The sequence below is a fragment of the Urocitellus parryii genome, unplaced genomic scaffold (genome assembly GCF_045843805.1).
Source record: "Urocitellus parryii isolate mUroPar1 unplaced genomic scaffold, mUroPar1.hap1 Scaffold_40, whole genome shotgun sequence".
Classification (NCBI taxonomy): Eukaryota; Metazoa; Chordata; class Mammalia; order Rodentia; family Sciuridae; genus Urocitellus; species Urocitellus parryii.
The window spans coordinates 3,839,852-3,858,000 of record NW_027553586.1 but is presented as its reverse complement, the minus strand read 5'-3'; the positions used below and the strand labels follow the sequence as shown (position 1 = coordinate 3,858,000).

At 35.7% G+C, this 18,149-nt stretch overlaps 1 long non-coding RNA gene across 1 annotated transcript in view; it reads left to right on the top strand.

Moving 5' to 3' along the window:
* The window catches only part of LOC144252276 (uncharacterized), a 39,108-nt gene that overhangs the window by 10,228 nt on the left and 10,731 nt on the right, over positions 1–18,149 (top strand). Inside the window, exon 3 of the long non-coding RNA XR_013342955.1 lies at positions 6,861–6,979. This is a non-coding gene — a long non-coding RNA (uncharacterized LOC144252276). The remainder of the gene's footprint in view (positions 1–6,860; positions 6,980–18,149) is intronic.

The window sequence follows — 18,149 nt, the reverse complement described above, 5'->3', positions numbered from 1 at the left end:
GAGTTTCCTAAATCTGTTAACATCTTTTTTGTTAATTTGGGATAATTTTAGCCATCGTTGTCTTAAATATTTTTTTCTGTACAATTTATGCGTCTATTCTTCTAGAAATCTAATTATATGTATGTTAGGTCACTTTGTACTGATAGTAACCAAGTCTCTATTTTTTTCTTTCTGATTTTTAGACCAGATAATTTTTATTGGTCTATCTCCAAGTTAACTTTTTGCTGTTTTTGCACTATACAATCTGATGATAGATTTGTTTCATGAATTTTTCATTTCAAATACTATACTTTTTATTTCTTTTAAAAGAATTTTTTCATTTATATGTTGACACCCATATCTACTTATTCATTATGATTAAGCTTTTCTTTAACTCCTTGAAATTAGTTATTAAAACTATTTAAATTTTTTTTCGGCTAATCCTAACATCTGGGTCAGCTCATGGAACTTTTTTTATATGTGATATTTTCTCTTGTGGTTCTCATTTTTCTATCTTCTTTGCATTCTGGCAAAATTTAATGATATTCTACATGCCTATAATCCCAGCGACTCAGGAGGCTAAGGCGGGAGGATCAAAGCTAGCCTCTGCAACTAAGGGATGCACTTAGCAACTCAGTGAGACCCTGTATCTAAATAAAATGCAAAAAAGTGCTGAGGTTGTGGCTCAATGGTTAAGCACCCCTGGGTTCAATCCCTGGTACCAAAAAAATTTTTTTTAATTATATTCTGGTCATTTATAGATGATACATCATAGGAAGTCTGGATTATGTTGTCTTCCTATAAAGGATATTCTGTTTTATTTGTCATGCAGGCTAATTACTGGTGAATTGTTTTGATCATATTAGATTTGGTATTACTATTATTATTATTATTTGGTTCCAGAGATTGAACTCAGGGTACTCAATTACTGAGCCACATCCCCAGACCTATTTTGTATTTTATTGAGAGACAGGGTCTTGCTGAGCTGCTTTAGCACCTCGATTTACTAAGGCTGGCTTTGAGCTCGTGATCCTCTTGCTTCATGCACCTGAGTCACTGGGATTATAGGCATATTCCACCGCGCCTCACTAGGTTTGGTATTTTTCTTTATTTCCATATTTCATGGTGCATTATACTTGTACATAATGGTGGGATTTGTTGTTATGTTTGCATGCATATGTACAATACAGTGATAAAACTTGGCCAATATCGTTCTCGAGTATTTCTCTTTTACCTGCTTTCCTCTCTCCCCTGATCCCTTTCCTCTACTGATCTCCCTTTGATTGTCGTCAGATTCCTTTCACACACACACACCTTTCTTTTTCTTTTTCCTTTCTGGCTGCCACATACATTTTCAGCATGAATCAATTTTGGTTTCAAATTTAGGTCTACCTTTTTCCCTTTACTCTTTTGTGTGTGGTTCTTTTTGCTAAGGCTTATTTCTGAACTCTTAATTAAGTACCTGATATATTAGTGAAGCTGCTGCAACCTGACTCTGCTGGAAACCTAATTTCTTCCAACATTGCCATTTAGCATCATCTTCAGTCTCCTTTATAGCAGTCAAACTCTGCTAAGCCTTAAAGAGTCTCATCTGGTACATTCATATGAAAAATGAATTTCCTCCAGGCTTTTAGTATTCTCTCTCTAACACACACACATAATCACATTGCACCCACCATAAATAGCTCAGACATTCTTGTCCACAAAATTCCAACCACTATGATAATCTTGCACTTTGATAATTTTCTCCTTAACTCAGTATGACCTCCATCTTACTTGAGCTTCATCTCCCCAATTGTGTTTTGTGCACCAGGCCTACAGTCATGTCTGAAATTAATACCTGAAAATGTTTAGTTTTCCTAGTTTTATACACTTTTGTGTCAGGAAAACAAATCCAGTACAGTAGATCTATAACAGTTTCAAGTAAAAGTACTAAATTACTTATATCCTTGCCCATCAATAGTGGTAGAGGCACTTAGGTGAACTTACATAGAAACTGCAACATCTTACATACTCAACAACAATTTCATTGCCCATGGAACCCAAAATTAATTGAAAGAGTAAACCCCAAAATGGATATCTGAAAAATAAACTGGTCAAAATTAGTAAGCCAATCAGACTTAAATAATCATATATTTTACCAATAGCACTAGCTTAAAAGTATGGGTCTACAATAACTAGAAAAATACAAGTTAATGGCTAGAGTCATAAAAGTTTCTATTATGATAGGCAGTCTCTTATGATGCTTTAATATTATATGATAGTTGTGAAATGATTACAAACTAATAATGAACATAATCTATTTGCAGATTACAATATTCTTCCCTGTATTATCTACAAAGTTTAGATACACCTCAAAATGCCCTGGAAAAGAAATTTCTTAAGTCTCATCAAAATGAACTGCCAGGTTTTTTTCCTACATTTGACATGACACAGTGCCAAGATTTCTAGTCCTGAATACACACTTTCTATAGGGAAGGGACATTTATCTTGGCAATTAATAGATCATTTATCTCATTTCATACAGCCAATTTTAGTCGTAAGAAAAGAAATGTTTATGTATTTATTCTGCTGACTTTAATCTATAATCTAATCAGGGATCAACAAACTTTTCCTGAAAAGAGACTGATAATAAATATATTAGACTTTGTAGGCAAGTCTTCATTGCCACTCAAGTGCCAATGTAGCACAAAAACAGCCTAGACTGTGGGTAAATAATATAAGCTTCTGTATTCTAATAAAACTTTGTTTACAAACGCAAGTGTTATTGTTGGACACCGTGAAAGAAAGAAAGAAGGGAGGGAGGAAGGGAGGGAGAGAGAAGGTGTGGGGAAAGAATGAAAGAAAGAAAGAAAGAAAGAGAAAAAAGGAATAAAGAGAACAATTTAAAACAAAACAGTGTCAGGCTGACAGGTATGATTTGCTCATCACTGTTCCAGAGTATTAATGTTTATGCTCACAATAGATGTTTGGCTAGGCTGTATACATACATACATACATATATACATGAAAGCAATTTTGTTCTTTTGTTTGCTTTCTTTTATTTTTTCCATTTTTTTGTTGATACATTATAGTCGTAAATCATGGCAGTATTTGTCGTAACATATTTCCACATGCACAATATAACACTATAGTTTGGCCAATATCATTCCCCAGTATTTTCCATTCACTCCTCCCTCTCCTGGTCCCTTTCCTACACTCTACTGATCTCCTTTTGATTTTCACTTTTCTTTCCCTTTTTCCTCTCTTGCTTCCACATCCGAGAGAAAACATATGCTCCCTTGATTTTATGAGTTTAGCTTATTTTGTGTAACAGAATGTTCTAAAGTTTCATCCGTTTTCCAGCAAATGACATAATTCACATTTATGGCTGAATAAAGCTCCATTGTGTGTATATGCCACATTTTCTTTATTTATTCATCCTTGATAAGCACCTAGTTTGGTTCCAAAGTTTGGCAACTGTGAATTGTGCTGCTATAAACATGGGTATGCATATACTACTCTAGTATTATGACTTTAATTCTTTAGGATAAACATTGAGTAGTTGTATACCTGGGTTATATGGTGGTTTCCTGCCTAGTCATTTGAGGAACCTCCATACTGATTTCAATAGTGGTTATATTCATTTACAATCCTATCAACAGAGAAAAAAGTGTCCCTTCTCCACATTCTCTCTAGCATTTATTATTGTTCATATTCTTTTTTTAAGTAGTTGGACACAATACCTTTATTTTTATTTATTTATTTTTAATGTGGTGCTGAGGATCGAACCCAGGGCCTTGCACGTGCTAGACAAGCAATCTGCTGTTGAGCCACAACCCCAGCCCCATATCATTCATATTTTTGATGGCTGCTATTCTGACTAGAGTGAGATGAAAGCTCACTGTAGTTTTGATTTGCATTTCCCTAATTGCTATTGATGTTGAACATTTTCATAGATTTGTTGTCCATTTTTATTTCTTCTTTTGAGAAGTATCTGTTTAATTCATTTGCCCAATTAAGCTAGGATATTTGAGGTTTTGGTGTTAAGTTTTTTGAAGTTTCTTATATAGTCTGGATATTAATCCTGTGTCAAAAGAGTAGTTAGCAGGGCTGGGGATGTGGCTCAAGCGGTAGCACGCTCGCCTTGCATGCATGCAGTCCAGGTTCGATCCTCAGTACCACATTACAAACAAAGATGTTGTGTCCACCGAAAACTAAAAAATAAATATTAAAAAATTCTCTCTCGCTTTCTTTAAAAAGAGAAAAAAAGAGTAGTTAGCAAATATATTTTCTCCCATTCCATAGGTTCTTTCTTCATGTTACCAATTGTTTCCTTTGTGTGCAGAAGCTTTTTAATTTGATGCCATTCTGTTTATTAACTTTTGTCATTATTTTCTGAGCTTTAGGAGTTCTAATAAGAAAGTCATTGCCTGTACCTATATGCTGGAGTCTCAAACCTATATTTTCTTCCAAGGATTTGCATAGTTTCTGGTCTAATTCCTGGGCTTTTGATCTCTTTCAAGTTTGTACAGGGTCTAGTCTTATTTGTCTACATATGGGTAATCAATTTTTCTGGCACCATTTGTTTAAAGCCTGTCTTTTCTCCCAATGTGTTTTTGGCATCTTTGTCAAGAATCAGATGACTGTTAACTGTGTTGGATCTTTTTCCGTGTCTTCTCTTCTTTCCCATTGGTCTATGTATCTGGTTTTATGACAGAGCCATGCAGTGGTTATTTCAATAGCTTTGTAGTATAATTTGAAGTCAGGTATTGTGATGATGCCTCCAGCTTGCTTTATTGACTTAGAATTGTTTTGGCTATTCTGAATATTTCATTCTTCCAAATGGATTTCAGGACTGTTTTTTCTACTTCTGGAAAAATGATATTTATTATTATTATTATTATTATTATTATTATTTTTTTTTTAAATTTATATGACAACAGAATGCATTACAATTCATATTACATATATAGAGCACAATTTTTCATATCTCTCGTTGTATACAAAGTATATTCACACCAATTTGTGGGTATTTTGATGGGAATTGCATCAAATCTGTATGTTGCTCATAAAACCAATTTCAAACATATACAATCATATTAGTAGTGATTTTAGTGTCCAAAAAGAGATCTACTAAACAGTAATTACTGGGCTGGTTTGGTGACTTGTAGTCCTAACTACTCAGAAGGCCAAGCCAGGAGGATTGCTTGAGTCCAGGAGTTGGAGATCAGGTTAGGCGACATAGCAAGACCCCCATCTTAAAAATAATAATAATTACTGATGTCAAAACACATCTCAATCATTATGATAGTCACTAACTCTTCATTGTTTTCCTTGAAACTCTAATATACAATTAGTGAATGTCAATTTAGGACTAATTGGGCTGTTTTATAGAGGAGAAAGCTGATTATAATAGTAAATGAAATCAGCTATCATGAACTGATTTGTGTTTATTTAATTACAATTATCATGCTGATGACTCTAATATGTAAAGTCTCCACCTATAGTTCCCTAGGTGCTAATTTTAAAAACGTGAGTTTTCACTAAAAATAAGAAAAGAAACCCCTCCATATGCATTTCAATAATTCAAATTGTATCATAATTTGACTATTAACACAATGCAACTAGTTCAGATTTAAATTCAAGATTACACAGTGCAAAAGAGGGAATAGTCTTGGAAAGGAAAGTAGAAAAATGTAAGATCCCTCTTAGAGGTCAGAAAAAATAAATTCAAAAATGTGATTTTTTTAAAGGTAGTGTTAACTTGAAGTGGAAAACAAAAAGCAAAAAAACCTTTGAAGCAAATTCAGTTGTGTTTACAAGGGCCTTTGAGTTTCTTTGATGTTTTAGTGATTCTGGTTTTTAAAATGTTGATTTGTGGAGGATGGGCACAGGGGATTGAATCTAGGTGCTTAACCACTGATCCACATCACCAGCCCTTTTTTACATTTTTTTTTATTTTGAGATAGGAAATCCATAAATTACTTAAGGCCTTGCTAAATTGCTGATGGTGAGTTTGAACTCAAGATCCTCCTGCCTCAGCCTCCAGAGCCACTGGGATTACAGTGTGCATCATGAAGCCCAGCCTTAAATGTTGATTTTATAATCCTTTCTTTTTAGCTGATAAGAGAAATTACAAAATACAGAATACTTGCAAACTACAAAATATAGGATACTTACAACTAAAGGTGCTTTGTTAAATGATCAGAGTTTAACTAACATTTCAAGCAGTGACTCTCAAACTGGGAGAGTGATACTAGTCTTTTCAAGAGAAGTTTAGAAATGCCTGGGGGCATTTTGTTGTTGTTTCACCATGACTGAGGAAACTACTAACATTTTTTGGCCAGGCCCATAGATAATATATAACCTTCAGCTAGTAGGAATAGTCCAAACCAAAGTACCAATAGAGTTCTATCAAGAAACCCTGGTGCAAAGAAGTAATCTACCAAGGAAAACACAGTTGAAGTTAAGAGAACAGAGCAGGTGCCGGGTACAGTGCTTCATGCCTGTAATCCCAGTGGCTCTGGAGGCTGAGGCAGGAGGATCGTGAGTTCAAAGCCAGCCTCAGCAAAAGTAAGGCCCTAAACAATTCAGTGAGACCTTATCTCTAAATAAAATACAAAATAGGGCTGGAGATGTGATTCAGTGGTCTAGAGCCCTTGAGTTCAATCCCTGTTACCAAAGAAAAATAGACCACCCAAGTGATTTGTTTGTACCAGTAGGTCTACCTAAAACGAAAAGGGATTTTATGCAGTCAAATTGTTTTATTATCCATTTAAATATAATTCTTTATTTCTTTATGTTTGTCAAGAAGTAAATATATTTAAGATAACAATGAAAAATAATAAAAGAATGACAAGTGTAGGAACCTAATGATGACTTACACTTTTTGATTACAGACTTGACATTCATCTGAAATGACAATGCAATCCCTAGCTACTGCAACAGAAATCCTAACCTCTGAGTGAAAAAAAAGAGGGATGTTGAGATACCTTCAATCATCTTTTCTCACTTCTGAGTAAGTACCAAGAGAGGTTGGCCAAAAATATTTTAAAACCTAAAACATGCTATTAAACTTGGCTTTTCTTTAAAATAAGTGCAAGTATATGATATGGCCTAGTGTTAATTTACAATCCCTACTTTCTTATGCTTTGACTGTCTTTAAATGTGCCCAGTTTGAACTGAGATGTGCCATAAGTCAGATATCAAAGACTTATTATGAAGAATGTAAAATAACAGTTATATTTTTATTATGATTACAAGTTAAAAGGATGTCATTTTGAATATATTGAATTATGTAAAATGTATTATTAAATGAAGCTCATCTGTCTTACTTTTTAAAATATGACTTCTAGAAAATTTAATTTACATGTAGAGTTAATATTATATTTCTATTGGTGGTTCTAAGGGATCAGTGAGAAATAAGAGAAAGATCATGTTCAGATTCTCTATTTCATCATTTGCGTTTGATGTCATTCACTGATCCTCCTTATGTATTCCAAACCATTTCAAATTTCATTTGGATTTGGGTAAGACTGAGCTTTCATGCTAATCACAGAGAACTTACTTTCCCATATATATTTGTTCAGTGTCCCCCACTGAGTATAGTCTTCATAATAGTGTTTATGGTCCTGTTTCTAATTTTATACTGCATGCATCAGTTAAAATGCTGAAGATTCAGGAGGGTTTGCTTTGCTTCAGTGTATGCTCTGGTAGACTATATGTTATCCCGAAGAACATATTTTCTCCTCCACTCTCCCTGTCTCCTCCAAGAGGTGCTTGTGATCTTCCAAGCACACTTTTGGAGGATGTTATCAGCCTTACTTTGTTTCAGTGAGAAGAGAACAGTTTCCAGAGTATGCACTATCTAAAAATGTCTTCTTAGTGATGAAAGCATTTATTGCCAAGACTTTTGTTGCTTTGTCAATTGTCTATATTGGCTGTAACCGCCAGGATTTTGCTGTTTAATTATTTAAACCACATAAATGGGCAATCTTTCATATATTATCTCATTTTCTTCTTAAAAAGTGAATTATAAAATTTTAACTTTGACCCCATATTTGTATAGATGAAATATCTGAGACTCAGAAAAGTTAATGATTTCCCTATAGTCACACAATTAGACTTCTGACTCTTACTACAATCTTTTTGGCTATATTCCTTACTTCTGCTGCTGTTCTAGTAAGGAAGTAATTTATATTTCTGAAAACTAAATGTATAAAGCCCAACAGTGCACTGTGGAAATTGAGATGTGCAGGCCACAAGTCCCCAACATCTGTTCTGCATTTATTTCAACACACCAAATATTTGACCTCCGTGAAAAGAATGCCAAGGTAAATTAGGCAGAACCAGAAACAGGAACTCATATATGCCATATATTAGTGGCAATTTCAGATGTTTGAGTTTCTTTCTTTGTACAGTTGAAAGTGGAATAATATTTCAGGGCTAGACAAACAGTAGATGCTGGCAGAAGACCTTGCCTTGTATATGACTCACTTCCATTAGTACAGTACACTTCAACATGACTTTTTAATTGTGGGGAGTGCCTCAGCCCTACTGGTCATGCCCAGCCTAAACCTCCATCTTCCCTGGATTTAAGGGCAAGATACTTGTTTAAATTCCACTTAAGTTATATGATCCCTTTACTTAAAGTCTAATATTTTCTGCATTTTTATTCTATTAAGTCTAAATCCTTATGCTTGATTTTCAAGGAATTTCATAATCTGACCTAAGCACACAAATATGTCATCCTTTATAGAATCCTTTCCTCTTAGCAAAATGAGGTGTCCTTACTGTCCTTTAAACATACTTCTTTCTGCTGAGTCTTTCTTATGCTGTTTAATTCACTTGCGTTTTATTCTCTTTTTAGAATCTGAATCCTATGTACTTATCCAGGTCTAGCTCAAATCCCAAGACTCATCTCTTACTTTTAACTCTTTAGTGTTTACAATTTGTACCAAAATACATTTTAGCATTTATTTTGTGGCAGGGTAGTGCCCTTTCCACCCCCCCACTACACTAACTTTTACCAAGGAGGAAACTGGTGTTACCAAGAAAGACCTGTTTATTTTTTTAGGAGTTCCCACTCTCGGGATTATAATGAGGATCTAGAGTCACCTCCACCCTTGGAGATAGATCCCAGATTGGGGTCCTTCGGCACAGGTGTAAAGGTTGATCCATTGCCTAAACCTCTTACACTGGCACAGAAGATGATGTACACACACACACACATACACACACGCGCCAAAACTCGAAGGAAGGAAGGGAGGGAGGGAGGGAGACCCTTTGAAATCCATTGAGAAATGATACTGTTCTGGTCAACCTGACAGAAAATGGGTATTTGTTGTCATTTTCTGACTTACCATATTGTGACCAAGCATAGTGCTTTTATTTTTATTATTTTTTTTTACTAAGACCTTTACTAGGATTCACCTGGTTTATAACTTTCTACCTTTAAATATAACTGAATCTGCTGGAAGGTGGTGGCAGAGTCTGTAATCCCAGATATTCAGGAGGCTGAGGCTGGAGGATCACAAGTTTGAGGTAAATATGGGGAACTCAGCCAGACTCTGTTTCAAAATAAAAACTAAACTGGTGGCACACACCTGTAATCCCATCAGCTCAGAATGGTGAAACAGGAGAATTGGGATTTCAAAGCCAACCTTAGCAACTTAACGAGGCCCTGAGTAACTCAGTGGGACCTATCTCTAAATAAAATACAAAAGAGGGCTGGGGATGTGGCTCAGTGGTTGAGTTCCCAAGAGTTCCATCTCTGATAGCAAAAAAAAAAAATTAATAATAAATGAATAAATAAAATGGGCTGGGGAGTAGCTCAGCAGTAGAGCACCCCTGGATATTTGTACTAGGGAGTACAAAAAAAAAAAAAAGAATTTTCAATGCATATTACTTTTTGTCTAGTTTATTTCATTCAGAATCTCCCTGTTTTTGCTATTATCAATAGTTCTTTATTCTTGCTAAGTATGTTTCCAAAATTTATTATCTATTTTCCTATTGATATACATTGGGGATTTTTTTTAAGTAAACCAGGTTATATTTATACAGTGGAAAATTATTAAGCAATGAAAATAAGAAGTACATTCACATTCAACAACTTGGATAAATCTTATAAAAATACATATGGAGCTAAAAAAAGCCACATACCAAAGATCACATGTGTATGATTACACTGTATAAAGTAACAAAACAGGCAAAACTAATCCTTGTTATTAGAAGTTAAAATAGTGCCTAACTCTGGGGGAGCGGAGGGAATAATTAGGGGAGCAATAAGAAAGGGCTCATGAAGGTGCATTTGATGTCCAGTTTCTTGACCTGGGTTAGGGTTCAGTGGATATGTTTACTTTGTGATAATTCATTGTGCTATACGTGATTTTCTTTTGTCTGTTATATTTAATAAAAGAGAAGCTCTATTAACAGTAAAAAAAAAATCAGTCTCTACATTCATGTAAAAGTTAGTAATCAAATGCCTACTATATGGTTAATATGAGTATAAGGGTTCTGAGGCATGTAAGACAGACATGTTCCCACAGTCCAACATTGGGGATTTTTTGACTATTACAAATAAAACCACCATGAATAGTTGTGCACAAGTCTCAGTGTGGATGTATGCTTTTATTTCTCTGGAGTAAATATCTCGACAGATGTGATTTAACTTTTAAAGCAACTGCCAAACAGTTTTCTAACAGTTTGTGCCATTGTTTGTACTACATGTTATAGTCTGCAGTTCTAAGAGAGATACCATAGTCTTCATCTTTGTCAACATTTGTTATGATCAGTCTTAAATTTTGTCCATCCTACTGTGTGTGTAATAACATTGCAGTTTTGATTTACATTTCAACTTACGTTGGATATCCTTTCATGTGCACATTCACCATATTTGTATCTACTTTGGTGAAGAAAAAAAATCTTCTGCCCATCTTTTCAAATTGGGTGATTTTTCTTATTAATAAGTTGTAAGAATCATTTGTATATCCTAGATATCATTCCCTTGAGAGAGATATGTTTTGCCAATACTGTGTCCTAGTCTGTCAGCTTACCTTTCCATTTCCATAACAATGAATATAGAATATACAAAGTTTGTTGTTGTTGTTTTTGGTACTGGGGATTGAACTCAGGGGCATACCACCACTGAGCCACATCCCCAGTCCTATTTAGTATTTTATTTAGAGACAGGGTCTCACTGAGTTGCTTAGTGCCTCACTTTTGCTGAGGCTGGCTTTGAACTTGCAATCCCCCTGTCTCAGCCTCTTGAGCAACTGGTATTACAGGTATGTACCACCACGCCCAGCATGAGACAAAGTTTTTAAGTCTGATTTATTTCTGAGAGGAGAGAGAAAAAAGAGAGCATGAGGCAGAGAGAGCTAGTTAATTTTAAAAGTCTCTGCCAAGCAGCTTTTTATATTTTCTTCCAGAAGTTGTATAGGTTTAGCTGTTACATTTAGGTCTGTAGTCTATTCCTACCAGTAGTGTGTGAGGGCTCCTATTGATCCACATCCTTGCCAACTTATTATTATCTTCTTGATTATAACCATCTTAATAGATGTGAAGTAGTATCTCACTGAGGTTGTACATTTCCCTAATGGTGCTGGGTATCCTTTCATTTGCTTATTTGCTTTTGCATATTTTCTTTGGAAAAATGTCTATTCTAATTTCTTGCCATTTTTTTTCATATTGAACAATAAGAATTGCTTGTATATTCTAGGTAGTTATATTCTAACTACATGAATTGTAAATATTTTCTTCTATGATTGTGTTTTCACTTTCTTCGATGGTAGCCTTTAAAAGTTTTAAATTTGATGAAGTTCATTACTTTATTATTTTTTTTCTTTTGGTGCTTGGGCCTTTGGTGTCTTAACTACAAAGTCATTGTCTACTCCAAGATTTACCTATGCTTTCTTACATTTAGTTTTGGTTCATATATATATATATATATATATATATATATATATATATATGTGTGTGTGTGTGTGTGTGTGTTGTCCATTTTGAGTTCTTACATTTATGTCTGTGGTCCATTTTCAGGTAATTTTTATGTGGGGTAGGGTTTAACTTAATTCTTTTGCATTAAAGACTACATCATTTTGAAATATATTTTCATTTGGAATGCAATTCTAGGATGTCAGTGTTTTTTTCTTTCAGAACTTGAAAATGTTGATGTACTGTTTTCTGCATGGTTCTTGAATGAATTTTGACATTTTACTTTCACTCCTTTGTACATAATGGTGTCTGTTTTATGTAGATGCTTTTCAATTTTTTTCTTAGCACTGGTTTTAAGCATTTAGTGTATATTTGTGTCATCTTTATCATTTTTCTTATTCATTGAGCTTTTTGAATCTGAGTGTTCATCAGATATAGAACATTTTTATTTATTATTTATTCAAATGTGTTTTTCTCACCTCTTTTAGGAACTGCCATAACATACATACATACATATATATATATATATATATATATATATATATATATATATGTTGGACTGGTTGAAGCTGTGCATACTGATGCTCTGTTCAGTTCAGTCTCTTTCTCCATGTTTGATTTTGGAGTCTTTATCACTGCATATTCAGTTTGCTGATATTGACTTCTTCAATGTCGAATTTGCTGTTAATCTCATTCAGTGTAATTTTCACCTTAGCCATTGTTTTATCTGATTTTATCTAATTTTATCTGTTTTATCTAATTCAGACATTTTTATATCTTCTTTTTCTCCTTTACATGCTTATTCTTTTCCATAGCATCTTGAACATATGGTATACAACTGTATTAATGTCCTTGTATAATAACTCTATCACAGTGTAATTAATGATCATTTCTATTAATTTTCTTTTCAACATGGGTTATATTTTCCTACCTCTTTGCATGCCTCATACATTTTTATTGGATTCCAAACATTGTGAATTTACCTTGTTGAGTACTGGATATTTTGTATTCGTTTAAATATTCTTGAGCTGTGTATAGCTTTTTTTTCTAAACTATCTTGGAAGCATTTTTATCTTTTTAAGATTCTGCTAGACTGGAGTTACCTTCAATCTTGGGCTAATTTTTCCCTTTTACTGACTATGTTACTTGATGCCCTTTTATTATAGATTTTCCATTCTAGCTGGTGATTACAAAAATTGATCTCCATGCCAACAATCACCACCACCTTCCATTCTGTTCTTTTCTGAAGGTTCTTTCTCTGGCCTTACATGTGTGCCCATTGTTACATAGCCACAGACTTCAGGGGAACCGTCCATAGATGTCTAGAGAGCTAGTGCATGTACACACTCTCCCTCCCTCTGCAATTCCCTACTCTCCCCTTTATTCTGCTCTGGGACTTCTAGCTGCATCTGTCTCTTCAGACTTTAAAATCCATCTCTTCAACTCAGGAGATTTTCTATTTGAGTTTCCCTTCTCTGGATGTGGCCTGAAAAATTCTTTCCAGGGAGTAAATTGGGATAATCCTAGCACTCATCTCTCATGCTTAACTTTATCTTAGAGGTCACTCTTACGCTGCTTATTATCTAATATCTGAGAACTGTTGTTTGTATTTTGTCCACTTTTTTCCAATGTTTTATATGTGAGGGTAAATCTGTTGCCCCTCTTGGAGAGATTTAGTCTTCCATAAATGTTTAACACTATTTTCTGACTCATCATTTACAATAGATGAGGTTCTTCCTGGTAACAGCAGCGTTAGGCCTACTGAATGCTCCTAGGCAAGTGCCTTCACAAGTTTCCAATGGTATATGTTATTATGCTGCCAATTATTTGTTTCAGATATGTTTTTCTTGTCTCATTTAGATTGTACTCTGACATTAGGAACCCTTCATATCTTAGAATTTTATGTCCCCTCCACCCAAACTGGTCACATTTACCTTTAACCATTACTCATCCCTTACCCCGTAAGATTTCCCTTTGAGGTATTAAAGAATAATGCACTTGAGATTATTTATCTCCATGCCAACAATCACCACCACATTCTATCCTGTTCCTTTTCTGAAGGTTTTTAATATAACCTTATATTAAACATCATGTTAAACATCAATGCCACAAATTTAAATGCCATGAGTAAAAGTGAATGCTGATTCATCCACTAATTGTATGTATCCTGATAGAAAGAACTACCACTACCTTATTGTGGCCAGTTGAGAAATTTTCTTCTCATTATCCACCAGACTAGTTAATATGTCTTTAAGGCAATAAGTTTAAAAAATAATACTGATAAATCAAAGTATTGAAAACTCTACAAAATAAGAAGCTAGTTCTTCAGTAACTGGAAGCACTGACTATGCATATAAAAGTATATCTGATTATGAGTCAAGGTAAATATCAAGAAGATAATATGCAATTAGATCATTTTGCTATTCTGATTTTTCCACCAATGAATTATCATTAATTTCTATTCTACAATAAGAAAAATTCTACAACATACCATATTCTATAATAAGAAAAATAAGAAAAAATTAAAGCTAGTTTTAAAAGATCTACTTAAATATTCCAGTATCATGTAACCAAACAACTACTCTCCACACAAGTATGTTTTCATTCAACAACAAACACATTCAGGGGTACATTCCTGGAGCTGAGGATGCATGCTGCTGAGAGGTAGACCTTAAATGCCTTGTTCTCATAGCTTATTTCCTCTCAGTACTATTTATATATGGGGGCTTAATAGTTAATATAGGTGTTTAGGTTAATAGTGTAGTATATTTATAATATCATTGGAACCATGAGTTTACCCAACAAATCATTTGTTAACTCTCTCATACATTCTAGGCATTTCCCTAGTCACTGATGTAACAGTAGTGAACAAAACAACTAATTTCCTGCTCCTGTTGGAAATTGTGTTTGAGGTTGGCTCAGAGCAGTGAAGTAGATAAACAAATGTAAGGAAAGTGGTAAGAGAAGTCGAAAGTGGAAAGGCAAGTCTGAAGAGAAAGAAAGGCAGGGTAATGGGCTTGATAGTCATGGCAAGAGGCTCTATTTTGTGTAGGATGGCCAGGGAAGGCCTTTATCACATGAAATGCCACTGTTACAGAGACATGATAAAGTGAAGGGGTAGTTAGCTAGTCAGATGATTTGGGGAGTTAAGGTTGAGGCAAAGTTACAAGTGTAAATGCTCTGAAGCAGGGGTGGGCTTGGTGTATTTAAATGGAACTAACAGACAAAAGAGAAGAATGTTAGGAAATGGGGAGAAAAGGATGAGGGGAGTCACATTGAATAAGAGCAGTCCATAATAAGCCAGGGCAGTCCATAATAAAGTCATGGCTTTTTTTCCTGATACCAGAGATTGAACCCCCAGGGGCACTTAAACACTGAGCAACACCCACAGTCCTTTTTAAAATACTTTATTTAGAGATAACTCTCACTGAGTTGCTTAGGGACTCACTGCATTTCTGAGGCTGGCTTTGAACTCAGGATCCTCCTGACAGCCTCCTGAGCTGCTGGGATTACAGATGAATACAACCAGGCCTGGCTAAAGTCATTGCTTTTTATTTGGAAATGGGAAGCTATAGGAAGATTTTGAGCAGAGAGACACAATCAAATTTATATTTAAGAATATCACTCTAGTTGCCATCAGTACAATAGATATTGGGGGAAATGAGGGCAGAAGCAAGGACAGAAGAAGGCTAAGGGAATCATTCAGGTGACTTATGATGTGGGTTTGGCCTGTATATTGGCTTAGCAGATGCAGAGGAGTGGTCAGATTGGGGGCATGTTTCAAATGCTTATTTGGAAAGAAGGAAGTCAGAAAAATAAATAAATAAAATGCTGTATAATTTATATCAAATTCTAGAAAATGCAAAACAATCTATAATGACAGGAGATGTTTGGAGACAGCCCAGAAAAGGAGAGGGGAGGGATTACAAAGAACGATGAAAGACTCTTTTGATTTTGGTGATAGTCAAAACTTATCAAATCGTACACCTTAAACGTGCAATTTATTGTAGGTCAACCATATCTCAATAAAATTATAAAAATAAAGACATAATATTGTCTAATGGACTGGAGTTGGAATGTGAGAGAAAAGAGATCAAAGATGGTTTGTAAGTTTTGGGCTTTGAGCACCTGGAAAATGGGAATTAAATTGTCATTCTTATTTCTGAGATAGGGAAGACTGAAAGGAGCAGATTTTGAGAGAAAAATGAGTTCAGTTTCTTCAACATGTTGTTAGAGATGCCTACTAGATACATTTTATAATAAATACATGGTAGAAAAGAAATGAAGAATGACTCAGATAGACAGTTTCTCTCTATGATCCACTGGTTCTCCAGAAAGCGCAGAAGTACACTGTACCAACCGGGACCTCTCATGGCCCCAGTAGACAAATGTTTGTGCACACCTTTTTTCCATCGTTTTCTTTATTTAACATTATGAGCATGGTGGACTACATTCTTTTCTCTAAGTTTTAAAGATTCAGTTAATTTGGGGAAACAACTGATGGGTTCATTGTTGGAGGTTGATGAATAACCTTAGCAGAGACTGTAGTAACAAGCCCTTGGTCACAGACAAACGAGAATGGCTCCACCAAGGACGGGAGCATTGCAGACACTCTTCCTTGGGCTGGCTAGCTTGTGCCTTCCCCCTGTTAACTGTACATATCAGTAATTCAGCTATATTATGATTTAAATCAGATTTTGCTCCTCTTGTCAGAAAGTACAACAATTGCTTGTTAGTTGATAGGTTGTGATGAAAAGGAGTCTACTCCTTTGGCTTGAAACTTAGCTTCATTACTCACTGGATGTGTGACTGCCTCAATTTACTCTAAAATAAGGATTTGAATAGGACCTACTACTACTGTAAGGTACTATTGTTATGAAGATTAAATGAATTGATATATATAAAACCTTCAGCATAACAACTGGACATAAAGCGTTCAAGAAACGTTAGCTAGTAGCTTTCTTCTCTGACAATCGGTTTTGTCAGTTGGTTCCCACTAAGTTGTGGACTTTTTCCGACCAGGACCAGATATCTTGTCTTTTGATTTTCATCCACTCCCACACCATGCTAGGACTTTGTCCAGCGTCTGGCATGAATGGTAGCACAAAATGAAAGTTAAAAATATGCTGTTGAATTAAATGATTTCTTCCCTTATGGATAAAGATAAGAATCTTAAGATCTTAGCCCAAAGACTAATGTCCATCTCTCTGCCCCCATCTGTCCCTGCCTTAAAAAATAAAGCAGGCCACTGTCTCTAGTTTACACCCTCACTCACAGTTCCATTCACCTTCCCCTTTCCTAATCAGAGGGATCTTGGGGTGGGGCTTCAAGGAACCTCTAGGAGTTTGAAGGGGAGGGAGCCTGGAACCATAGATTAGCTGTGACAAGTCAGGGGTGGGATTTGGTAGTTCAGAAAAGGAGGTACCAGACCAGGAATGAGGGATGGGAGTGATGGTGGAGTGGGCTAGTTCAGGATGGACCAGAAATGAGACATTGAGGAAAGCCAGAAAGGGCCAGTTGGCGGAGGGGGGGGGGATGGGTGGGTGATGACTAGAATCATGCAGAGGGTCGCTTGTGAGGGCACAGAGGCAAAGGCAGGTGATTGGAGGAGAAGGAGAGTCCTAGTTGCCAAGGCAGCGACTAGAGGAGAAGGTCTTCAGTTGAGGAGAAGGTCTCCACTAGAGAAGGACGGAGCTCCAGCTCCGTGCAGTTCTCCAGTAGAGTCTGTGGATCAACCCCCAGATATCCCTGCTGACAGGTCACCCGGGAAAGGCTTAAGCCTTCCTGGGCACCACCCCTAAATAGCAGGTTCATATGGCTATGAAAGGGCCCCCTCCTTTCTCAGGGGTACCCTTCATGGGACCCCCGATGGGACGGCCTCCACCACCTCCCATTCGGTATGGACCACCACTTCAGCTCGGTGGGCCTTTTGGGCCTCGGCCAATTCCTCCACCATTTGGTATGATGATCTGAACAGTAGTGATTGACTTATAAATCACATTCATCTTTCATTTCTATTGCTTGCTAAAACCGTTGGTTGCTATCTCAGGTCTTTACAATGAAAGGATAAAGCTGAGTACATTTTAACTTTTCCTCCAGTTTTCTGGAACATATGGGACACTACATAATCTTATACTGAGATAGGCAATAGCTATCTCTCATAGACAAGGATAAGGGGCTATATACAGAAAAGCCAGAAATATTACTTCTGCAGATGTTTGTTGAAACTCTGTTGATATGCACTGCAATAGATG